Source organism: Thamnophis sirtalis, unplaced genomic scaffold (genome assembly GCF_051295495.1).
Source record: "Thamnophis sirtalis isolate CommonGarterSnake01/CBP01778 unplaced genomic scaffold, rThaSir2_p1.2 scaffold_3, whole genome shotgun sequence".
Taxonomy (NCBI): Eukaryota; Metazoa; Chordata; class Lepidosauria; order Squamata; family Natricidae; genus Thamnophis; species Thamnophis sirtalis.
In genome coordinates, this window is record NW_028261383.1 from 22006866 (window position 1) to 22016836 (window position 9971).

At 43.1% G+C, this 9971-nt stretch overlaps 1 pseudogene; it reads right to left on the bottom strand.

Annotated features, from left to right (window-relative positions):
* Positions 1 to 2611: 2611 nt before the first annotated feature.
* Positions 2612 to 9713, bottom strand: LOC148047531 (uncharacterized; annotated as a pseudogene).
* Between the last annotated feature and the right edge of the window lie 258 nt (positions 9714 to 9971).

The following is a 9971-nucleotide window of genomic DNA, read 5'->3' on the forward strand; positions in this document are numbered from 1 at the left end:
GGGGCCTGAAAAACAGCTAAAAATGCCCCCCAAAACCCTCTCAGAAACAGCCTGAAAAATGGCCTGGAAATGGCCAAAAAATTGGTCCAAAAAAAAAGCCCTGAAAATGTCTACAAATGGCCAAAAACAGCGCAAAAAACCTCCGAGAAACAGGCTGAAAAAGAGCCAAAACCCACCCCAGAAAACAGCCTGGAAATGGTCCAGAAAACGGCCAAAAAAGTCCCAAAATACAGCCCACAAAATGGCTATGAACAGCCCAAAATGGGCCAAAAACCACCCTGGAAACAGCCTAAAAAACAGCCCCAAAATGGCCACAAAAAACTTCAAAAAAGGCCACAAAACACCTGAAAACATCCCCAAATATCCCCCAAAATACAATCTGACAACAGTCTGAAAATGGCCCATAAAGGGCTGGTAAATGGCCCACAAATTGTCCAAATATTTCCCCAAAAGCAGCCCCCCAAATGGCCCCAAACCAGCCTGTAAATGGCCCCAAAACACTCTAGAAACCGCCTAAAAACAACCCGAACTGGGCCAAAAAACAATCCATAACAGGCCAAAAATGGCCCAAATTACTGCCTGACAACAGCCCAGAAAATGCCCCCAATGGGCCTGAAAAACAGCCAAAAACTGCCTCTATCTCTCTGTTCTCTACTTCCTCTTGCTCTGTTCCTCTGCCCTCTTTCCAGACCTTCCTTCTCTCCTTCCTCCCTTCTGCTTCCCTCTCTCCTGTCTCCTCGCTCTCGCTTTCCCTCTCTTTTTCTCCCTTCCAGTCTCTATTTTGCATGGTGTATTTCAGCATTTCAGCAAACCCCATTCAATATCAATGGGATTAATAATTATATTCAAAAAAACTATTTTTCTTATTACTAATTTTACATACCTTCTCCTTTTAAAGGTCTACCTATATACGAGTTCAATTGGTTTCCCCGCCCCCCCAAGCCTCTTTTTTGGCCGAAATGTGAGAGGGATTCAGGTTTCCAGCTATCCCCATAATACTATTACATAGTTATACATCAGTAAGCACCAATATTTTTTAGGTCTCGTGTTGTAATTTTAAATATATTTTGTTAGGCGTATTTCCAAATTCCCCCTCCATTCTTTTTCTTTTTCTATCCCCTGGTAACTTTTCCAACTGATATTTTTCTAATCCTGTTGCAGCAGATTGTGGTTTGTAATCTACTTACGAAAGATCAGGACTTGAGACCACGAAGGAAGAGAAACAGGTTTATTGGATGCATTGAGTTCAGTGTGTTCACACACCAACATCTGAACTGGCCTGGCTACGCCCAGGGTAGTGATTTTATACCTTTAATCAAACTTCGTCAATCAGAGGGCGTTTAAAGAGGCGTATTCATACAAAACGTAAAAACCCCTGTCCAGAACAGGGAAGTACATCTTGGAAAAATACAAAAGCAGATATTCATACCAACAGTTTTCTGCAACTTCTCTATTCTATCTCTCCCCCGCGTATGGCTTCCTGTGCCCCTCCTTTACAGAGTCTTGCCACACTGTTCAGCCCTATTTGTAATATGAGGAAGTTAAAACTCAACTTTGGGACTCCAGGGCACTGGAGTAAAAGGCCAAACTAAAATGAATCTATAAGGTCCATTCTATTAAGACCACCTAACCTGGCCAGCCACTGGTGGGTTTACCTGTGCAACCCATGCTGTATCATTCCCCCCTATTGAAACTTCACCCAATCCTAAGATTACTGTGTAGTTTCATAAATGGCAGGTTCCTCTCCATGAAGCATGAGCCCAACATATTTGCTCGAGTGTCCTTCTTCTGAGCGTCCCACCAGGGCCAGAACCTTTGCAGTGGCCCATTTCTCCATCAAGAGGGGTGAAACCCTGGCAATTTCGGGAACCAGGAGTTAGAAGTGGAGGTTAAATCAAAACCTTTCCATTCCTGCCCTGGGACATGAGTGAGTTGCCTTATTTCTGTGGTGAGCTGCTTAATGACACGTTCAGTCTCATCAATGTGAAGGCAGCAATTAAACAAGTTGAACTTCCCACAGACCCTCCTTCCCTTGCGTGGAGGTAATCAAGAGCCAATCGATTTTGGTACACTGCAGTACAGAGTTTGCCAGTGGCACTGGGGAGGATATTCAAAGATTTATCAATCCTCTCCCCAGCCAAGTCCAATACTGCCTGCAAATCATTTCACATTCCACCTAAACACAACCCCAAAACAAACAAAAACAGCACAAAAATGTCTCCAAAAACAGCCTGGAAATGGCCTGAAAAACTGATGGAAGCGTTTGGGATTATGAGCGCACAGAAATGAATCCCTTTGTGAGCCCGAGCTCTTCCCAAGAAGCTTCCATAGGGAGCACAGCCACTTCTTAAGAGATTCCTCGCCATGGTTTGAAACTGCTGGTTGGTTGGAGAAGGCTGAAGGAATTGCGGATTCTACAGATTTGGAGTGAACAGATTCGATGTGTGATGAACCGGACTTTGAAGGGAAGTTGGTTGTCGCTGGGAAATGGACTTGCCATATCCAACTGGAAAACTATTTGGACTGGACTGTGGTGAAAATGGAGAGACAACAGAGGTTTATGATTTTGAGGAATAAGACACAATAGTTGTTTTATTGTTCTCAGCCAAAATATTAAGAAAAAGTTTTATTCGTAAGAATCAAACAAAGATATTTCATCCCGGATAGATCATAGACAATGATTATGGTAAATAAAAAGCCATTCTGGACTTTATACAAATTAAATGCAAAACTAAATTGTTAATGCGATTTTAATTTTGCTGTTTATTCACCTGTTAACCACTTTGCCTCTCTGTGTAGTAGATTGATGAAAGTCAAATTGTTTGTAAATAGAGGCAGAACTTTATAAATTTTGGGCCTGCTTCACAAGGGGAGGTAACTAATATTGGTCCGACATATGTATGAATACTCAAGGGGAGGGGATAGTATATGTAAATCTGTTTTTGCACATTTTTTTGCTTTCTTTTTAAACCTTGTGTCTATTTTTGCTTTGCTTTAAAAGCTTTGTGGGGGTTTTGGGAGTTTTATTTACATTAATTTTCTGAATTATTTTCCCCCCGAAAAATCCACAAGGAAGTTCATGTGGCTGCTCTTTACCTATCTTCTAAACAGCCACTAAATTCATGGAAACGTTGCATTATAGGCTTGGAATGGACCTCAGAGGTCTTCTGGTCCAACCTGCTCTTCAAGGCAGGACACTTAAACCATCCCTCTCAAATGGTCGTCCAGCCCACTCTATTCCACTGATTAATTGCTCTGACAAAAAAAATATATCTTCTAGTTTGGGCCTTATTTTAACTAGCTTCCACCTATTACTTCTTATCCTGCCATCTGGTGCCCTAGAGAGTAAGTCAATCTGCTCTTCTTTGTGTCAGATGCATAAGTACTTGAAAACAGCTATCTTGTCCCCCTTGGTTGCTCTTCTGTGCACATTTTCCAGTGTCTCAACATTTTTATATCATGGTGACCAGCACTCAACTATGTATTCTAAGTGTTGTATTGTATAAAGCAATTCTATATTTTCTTGTTGTCTTGACATTATTCCTCTCTTGATGCAACCTAGGACTAAATTGGCTGTTATAGGCAACTGCAGCACAAGGCTGGCCAAGAGGTACTTGTCCACTTATCAGGCACCCCAGGGATACATGGCCTGCCCTTTTGGAGATCTCCCAGAGGCAGACACCATTTTCATTGCACCTGCAATTCCTTAACACAGTCTACAAAGTGTTAAGGTAGCAAAACAGAACAATTCGTCCCACTCCCAGTGACCAAGAAGCAGGCACCATATTGACACAGGCAGCCATGGCAAAACGACAGCTGCTTCCACAAGTTCACTGCATGGCCTACGGATGAATCCCGGTCAAAATAATGGTTGTTTCCATAAAGCAGTCACACAGCCCAGAGATACATGCCCTGGCCTCTTTCCCCACATGAGATTCAGAGATCTTCAAAAGGTATGCAGGAGGCTGTGATGCCTGGTAGGGTGGGAGTCAGGCCTAAGGACTGCAGGGATCCAGTAGAAGTGGAGATCCTGTTTGTGTTTGGGGGGGGGAGGTCTATGGAACCATGTGGGGAGCCTATGGGGGACAACTGACCTATTAGGACCTGTGAGGAAGGGAAAGGGCTAGGAGGACCCAAGGGTGGGATTCTCCAAACTCTGAAGTAGCCACTGTTGAGCTTAACAATTTGCACATTCATGTGACGGCTTCATCAGGAAGAGCAAGCGGTGAAGTTAATTCAGCAAAATGATCAGCCAGTATTCAGATGAGGCCAATATTCAGTGTTCTCACCTACACCCTCAGCGGGAGTTCAGAAATGAAATTCAAACCTTCTCCAAACTCATCAACTTTTGCCTCATATATATTTAGTTGTATGCAATAAGGAAGGGGTGTCAAAGTCAAGGCCCAGGATCAGATGCGGGTCGCAGGGTGGTTAAATCCGGCCAGCAGGGCTGTCGTGAAACCACGGACTGGTACGTGGTGCCTCTGCCAGCATTTGCACTGGCAGAGGATTGCAGGAGGCCATTGCAACTAAAAATGGAGGTTGCGGGGGACGCAGGAGAACCTCCCGAGCTCCGTTTTCATTGATAGAGGGTTGCAGGAGGCCACAGCACCTGAAAATGGCGCTCGAAATCCCATTTTTGTTGGCAAAGCACTCGGGCTACCACAGGTGCCCCCAACAGAAGTGACGTCAAGATAGCTATGCCCCCCTATCCACTTCCACCACAGCCCTCCACCCAGGTCAAACAGAACCATGATGCAGTCCTCAATGAAATCTAGTTTGACAAGCCTGCGATAAGGAGTCATTTTGGCCAAAAGTACTATCCACAGACTGGCCATTTGAAAGGCACTCCCATGTGAGTCCTCTGGTGTTTCACTAGGTTCGAATTAAAATGAAAACTTTTTCCTAAATAGGGCATTCCATGTTTTTCATGTGACCTCCAGTGTATCACCATGTTAGAATTCTAACTGAAACTTTTGCCACAAAGAGGACAATGATACGGTTTCTCCTCTGTGTGTCCTCTGGTGTTTAACCAGACTGGAATTCTTGGTGAAACGTTTCCCACAGTCAGCACATTCAAAAGCATTCTCTCCTGTGTGTATCATCTGGTGATTTGTGAGCTGTAATTTTGTAATGAAACCTCTTCCACAGTCAAGATATTCAAAGGGTTTCTCTCCCATTTGAGACCTCTGATGTTTCATCAAGTTAGAATTCTGAGTGAAACTTTTGCCACAAGCGGGACACTCATACGGTTTCGCTCCTATATGAGTTCTCTGGTGACTCATGAGGTAGAATTTTTTAATGAAACATTCCCCACAATATGGACAAAGATATGATTTCTATCCTGTGTGAGTCCTCTGGTGTTGCACCAGGTGGAAATTAGAACTGAAACTTGTCCCACAAATCGGACACTCCTACGGTTTCTCTCCTGTGTGAGTCCTCTGGTGTACCACCAGGCTGGAATTATAACTAAAACTTTTCCCACAAACAGGACATTCAAAGGGTTTCTCTCCAGTGTGAGTCCTCTGGTGTGTCACTAGGTCGGAATTCCAACGGAAACTTTTCCCACAAAGAGGACATTCAAAAGGTTTCTCTCCCGTGTGAGACCTCTGGTGTACCACCAGATGGGAATTGCGACTGAAACTTTTCCCACAAACAGGACATTCAAAGGGTTTCTCTCCTGTGTGAGTCCTCTGGTGTGTCACCAGGTTGGACCTGTTACTGAAACCTTTCCCACAGTCAGGACATTCAAAGGGTTTCTCTCCTGTGTGAGTCCTCTGGTGTGACACTAGGTCGGAATTCTGACTGAAACCTTTCCCACAAAGAGGACATTCAAAGGGTTTCTCTCCTGTGTGAGTCCTCTGGTGTCTCAACATCGTGTACTTGTCACTAAAACCTTTCCCACAGTCAGGACATTCAAAGGGTTTCTCTCCTGTGTGTGTCCTATGGTGTATCACTAGTTTGGACCTGTTACTGAAACCTTTCCCACAGTCAGGACATTCAAAGGGTTTCTCTCCTGTGTGAGTCGTCTGGTGCATCACTAGGCGGAAATTCTGACTGAAACCTTTCCCACAGTCAGGACATTCAAAGGGTTTCTCTCCTGTGTGAGTCCTCTGGTGTTGCACTAGGCTGGAACTGTTACTGAAACTTTTCCCACAATCAGGACATTCGAAAGGTTTCTCTCCTGTGTGAGTCCTCTGGTGTTGCACTAGGTCGGAATTCTGATTGAAACTTTTCCCACAGTCAGGACATTCAAAGGGTTTCTCTCCCGTGTGAGACCTCTGGTGTACCACCAGCTGGGAATTGCGACTGAAACTTTTCCCACAAACAGGACATTCAAAGGGATTCTCTCCTGTGTGAGTCCTCTGGTGTGTCACCAGGTTGGACCTGTTACTGAAACCTTTCCCACAGTCAGGACATTCAAAGGGTTTCTCTCCTGTGTGAGTCCTCTGGTGAATCACTAGGCTGCAATTCTGACTGAAAGCTTTCCCACAGTCAGGACATTCGAAAGGTTTCTCTCCTGTGTGAGTCCTCTGGTGTTTCACCAGGCTGGAATTATAACTAAAACTTTTCCCACAGATAGGACATTCAAAGGGTTTCTCTCCCATGTGAATCCTCTGGTGTACCACCAGAGGGGAGTTCCTGCTGAAACTTTTCCCACAAAAAGGACATTCAAATGGTTTCTCTCCTGTGTGAGTCCTCTGGTGCATCACCAGGTTGGACCTCTTACTGAAACTTTTCCCACAATCAGGACATTCGAAAGGTTTCTCTCCTGTGTGAATCCTTTGGTGTATAACTAGGTGGGAATTGTGACTGAAACCTTTCCCACAGTCAGGACATTCAAAAGGTTTCTCTCCTGTGTGAGTCCTCTGGTGCATCACCAGGTTGGAATTCTTGCTGAAACATTTCCCACGATCAGAACATTCATATGATTTCTTTTTTGTGTGCATCCTCTAATATATTACCAGGCTGGAGATCAGACTGAAACTTTTCTCACAGTAAGGATTCTCCCTGGTAGGATTTCTCTAATGTATCACCAAGTTGCCAAGCTCACTTCCTTGGGAGCACATGTAGGGCTCCTCCCCTATGTGGCTCCTTCCATGAACCAACCACAAGGAGCAGTTCTGACTAAAGCTTTGGCCACATTAATATTGCTGTTCTCCAATGTGGATCATTTCGTGCACACTCAGTTGTGATTTGAAATACGAATTTTGCCCACAATAGCCACATCTGTGGACCTGCAAAAGGGGATCATGTGACTGTAAAACAGGGCAACTGTCATAAATGTGAGTTAGCTGCCAAGGATTCAAAGACAGATCATGTGACCATGGGCTTCTGCAATAGTCATAAGTGTGAAAAATGTTCATCAGTCAGGTTTTTCAGTGGCACTGTCACTTTGAATAGTTACTAAATGAACTGTTATAAGTCGAGGACTACCTGTAATGTATCCTTGTGTTCTGCATATCCTACGTTTTCCAGTTCGAAATCTCTTCTTGATTACCTGCTGGGGAAGAAGGAGAATTTTGTGGGTTTCTGAAGGAGATGGAAATGTTTTGATTTCTGGCTTGATTAACTTTCCTTTTTAACGTTGCTTGTTATTCTCAGTTGTCCGGAGTTCTCTTATTGGCATCCTCTTTGCCTGTAAGATTCAAAGTAATTGCTTATAAAATGGTTGCAGAAGATATACATATTTTAAAAAAATACCATATACATTAAAGGTAAAAAGGAAATAGCCCACTAAAATAACCTTAATTATGATTTATTTGACACATTGAAGATTACAGAGACCCAAGTTCACATTTGTATGCAACCATGAAATTCTCTGGTTGACTTGGGTCAATACAAATTCTTAGAATAGCAATTATTGAATAGAATCGCTGTAATTAAGATGACTACAGTATATGACAGAATAATAGAGTGGGAAGGGACCTTAAAGGTCTTCTAGTCCACCCCTCTGCTCTACCATTTCAGAAGTGGCCGTCAAATCTCTTTTTGAAAGTTACAACACCCAAAACCTCTGAAGGCAAGCTATTCCATTGGTTGATTGCTGCAATCGGTAGGATTTTTTTTTAGTATATTTTTATTATTTTTAAATTTAAAACAATGCAGTACCGCAAAGTCAAAGTGAACATACATTCACATTATATAGCCGTGTTGGGGGGAGATGCCATCTGTAGAACATATAAAATTTTTCTTTATACGACGTAGCCAATGTTAGTTTCCGATTAAGTATCCAAAGTTTTTACCACTTAGCCAATTCCCCATTATAATCAAATTTTTTCACCCAGGACACCATAATTTCTTTGACATGTTCCTCCTCTAGCTTATGTTCCAAGAAAAATCTATATAACACTTTGATCAACCTGTTTTCTGTCTGCATCAAAGGTTTATCTAATATTGTGTAATCTTTGGTAATACCTTCCTTCTTCCTATCCTGTGCAAACTTGGTTGTATCTGTAAATAAGACCACCATTCTACTTGGAATTTTCTTTTTAGTTATAGGTTGCATCTCTCTTTGGTTAGTTTCCATCCATCTTTTCTTTTGGTACTTTGGAAAATAAATGGACGTCTTTGTCTTCATAGGAGCCCCTCAAATATTGGAACACTGTTGTCATATCTCCCCTAGTCCTTCTCACTAGACTAGACATGCCCAATTCCTATAACCATTCTTTGTACGTTTTAACCTCCAGCACCCTAATTAGCAAAAATACATTTTCTGTTTTAGACTTTACAAATACTTGTAAGTGATACTCCATTGAAACAATTGCAGATGGAGATCTCTGAGTTTATACTACAAGGGATGAAACCAAGAATTACATATAAATTATTCCAACACACTAAGGAAAGAGGAGGTGGGTTTACCAGATTGCTGCTTCGATCCTTGGAAGAGGCGCCAGAGTCTCTCTGCGCGTCACTCTCCCCTCTCGTCTTCCGTGAGTGTTTCGGAAGAAGTTCCTCTGTGCTCCTTTTCCCCCATCCTTTCTAGCAATTCAGTACTCGATGGTTTTAACGATGGTTTAACTTTAAGGTCAACTGGAGAGGCCGCAATTTCACTGTTGGCTCTTGAGTCACAGATGCTGCCATCTCCTGACAAGAGGCTGAAAAACAGGCTTGTCCTATCTAACAATGGCATTGGTCAGATCCTCTCACTGATTATGTGCTATCAGTCATGTTCAGATTCCTAGCAACCTATATTTGCAGCTCAGCCAAGTAAAATATAATAAGTACTGAAAAACTGCCATCACTCTGGTCCTTCTCTCTGTTACCCAATTCCTACAACTGTTCATCGTCCTGTTCCCTACATGACTTTGTTCTTCTTCTCTGCACTCTTTCTGCAGCCTAAACACTTTTGTATTCTGGTGACCAAAACTGGATGCAGGATTCAAAGTGTAGCCTTACTTCAGTAAAACACAGTACTAACACTTAATATGATCTTGATACTATCCCTGTGATGCTGCAGAGGAGGACTGAATTGACTTTTTCGGCAATTACAGCGCACTGTGATTGTTTCTAGGTCCCTGACACAATTTCTGCTCTTGAGCCAAGTGCAACCTCTTCTATAGATGTGCATTTAGATTTTCTTGCCTAAGTATAAGTTCCTCACCACTGAATTGCATTTTACTGGAAAGGGCCCAGTGCTCACATCTGTCAAGATCCTTCTGTATCTTGGGCTTATCCTCTAAAGCAGTGAGGGCAGACCTTTTCAGGGACATGACCCGGAGCAGAAGCTGCCAAGTGTGCATGCAAGCGCCGGGAAATGAACTTCCTGTTTTTGACACACGTATGTTCACCAGCCAGCTTGTCTTCCAGTTACTGGCGTGCATTTGTGCACAACAATCAGCTGCCCATTGCACATGCGGACAACGGAAACCAGAAGACCAGCTTTTCCAGTTTCCGGGACTGCCACACACGTTAAGAAAAGCTGAAATCCAGAAGAAGAATGAGCGATGCTGCATGTGCCAGCCGACATG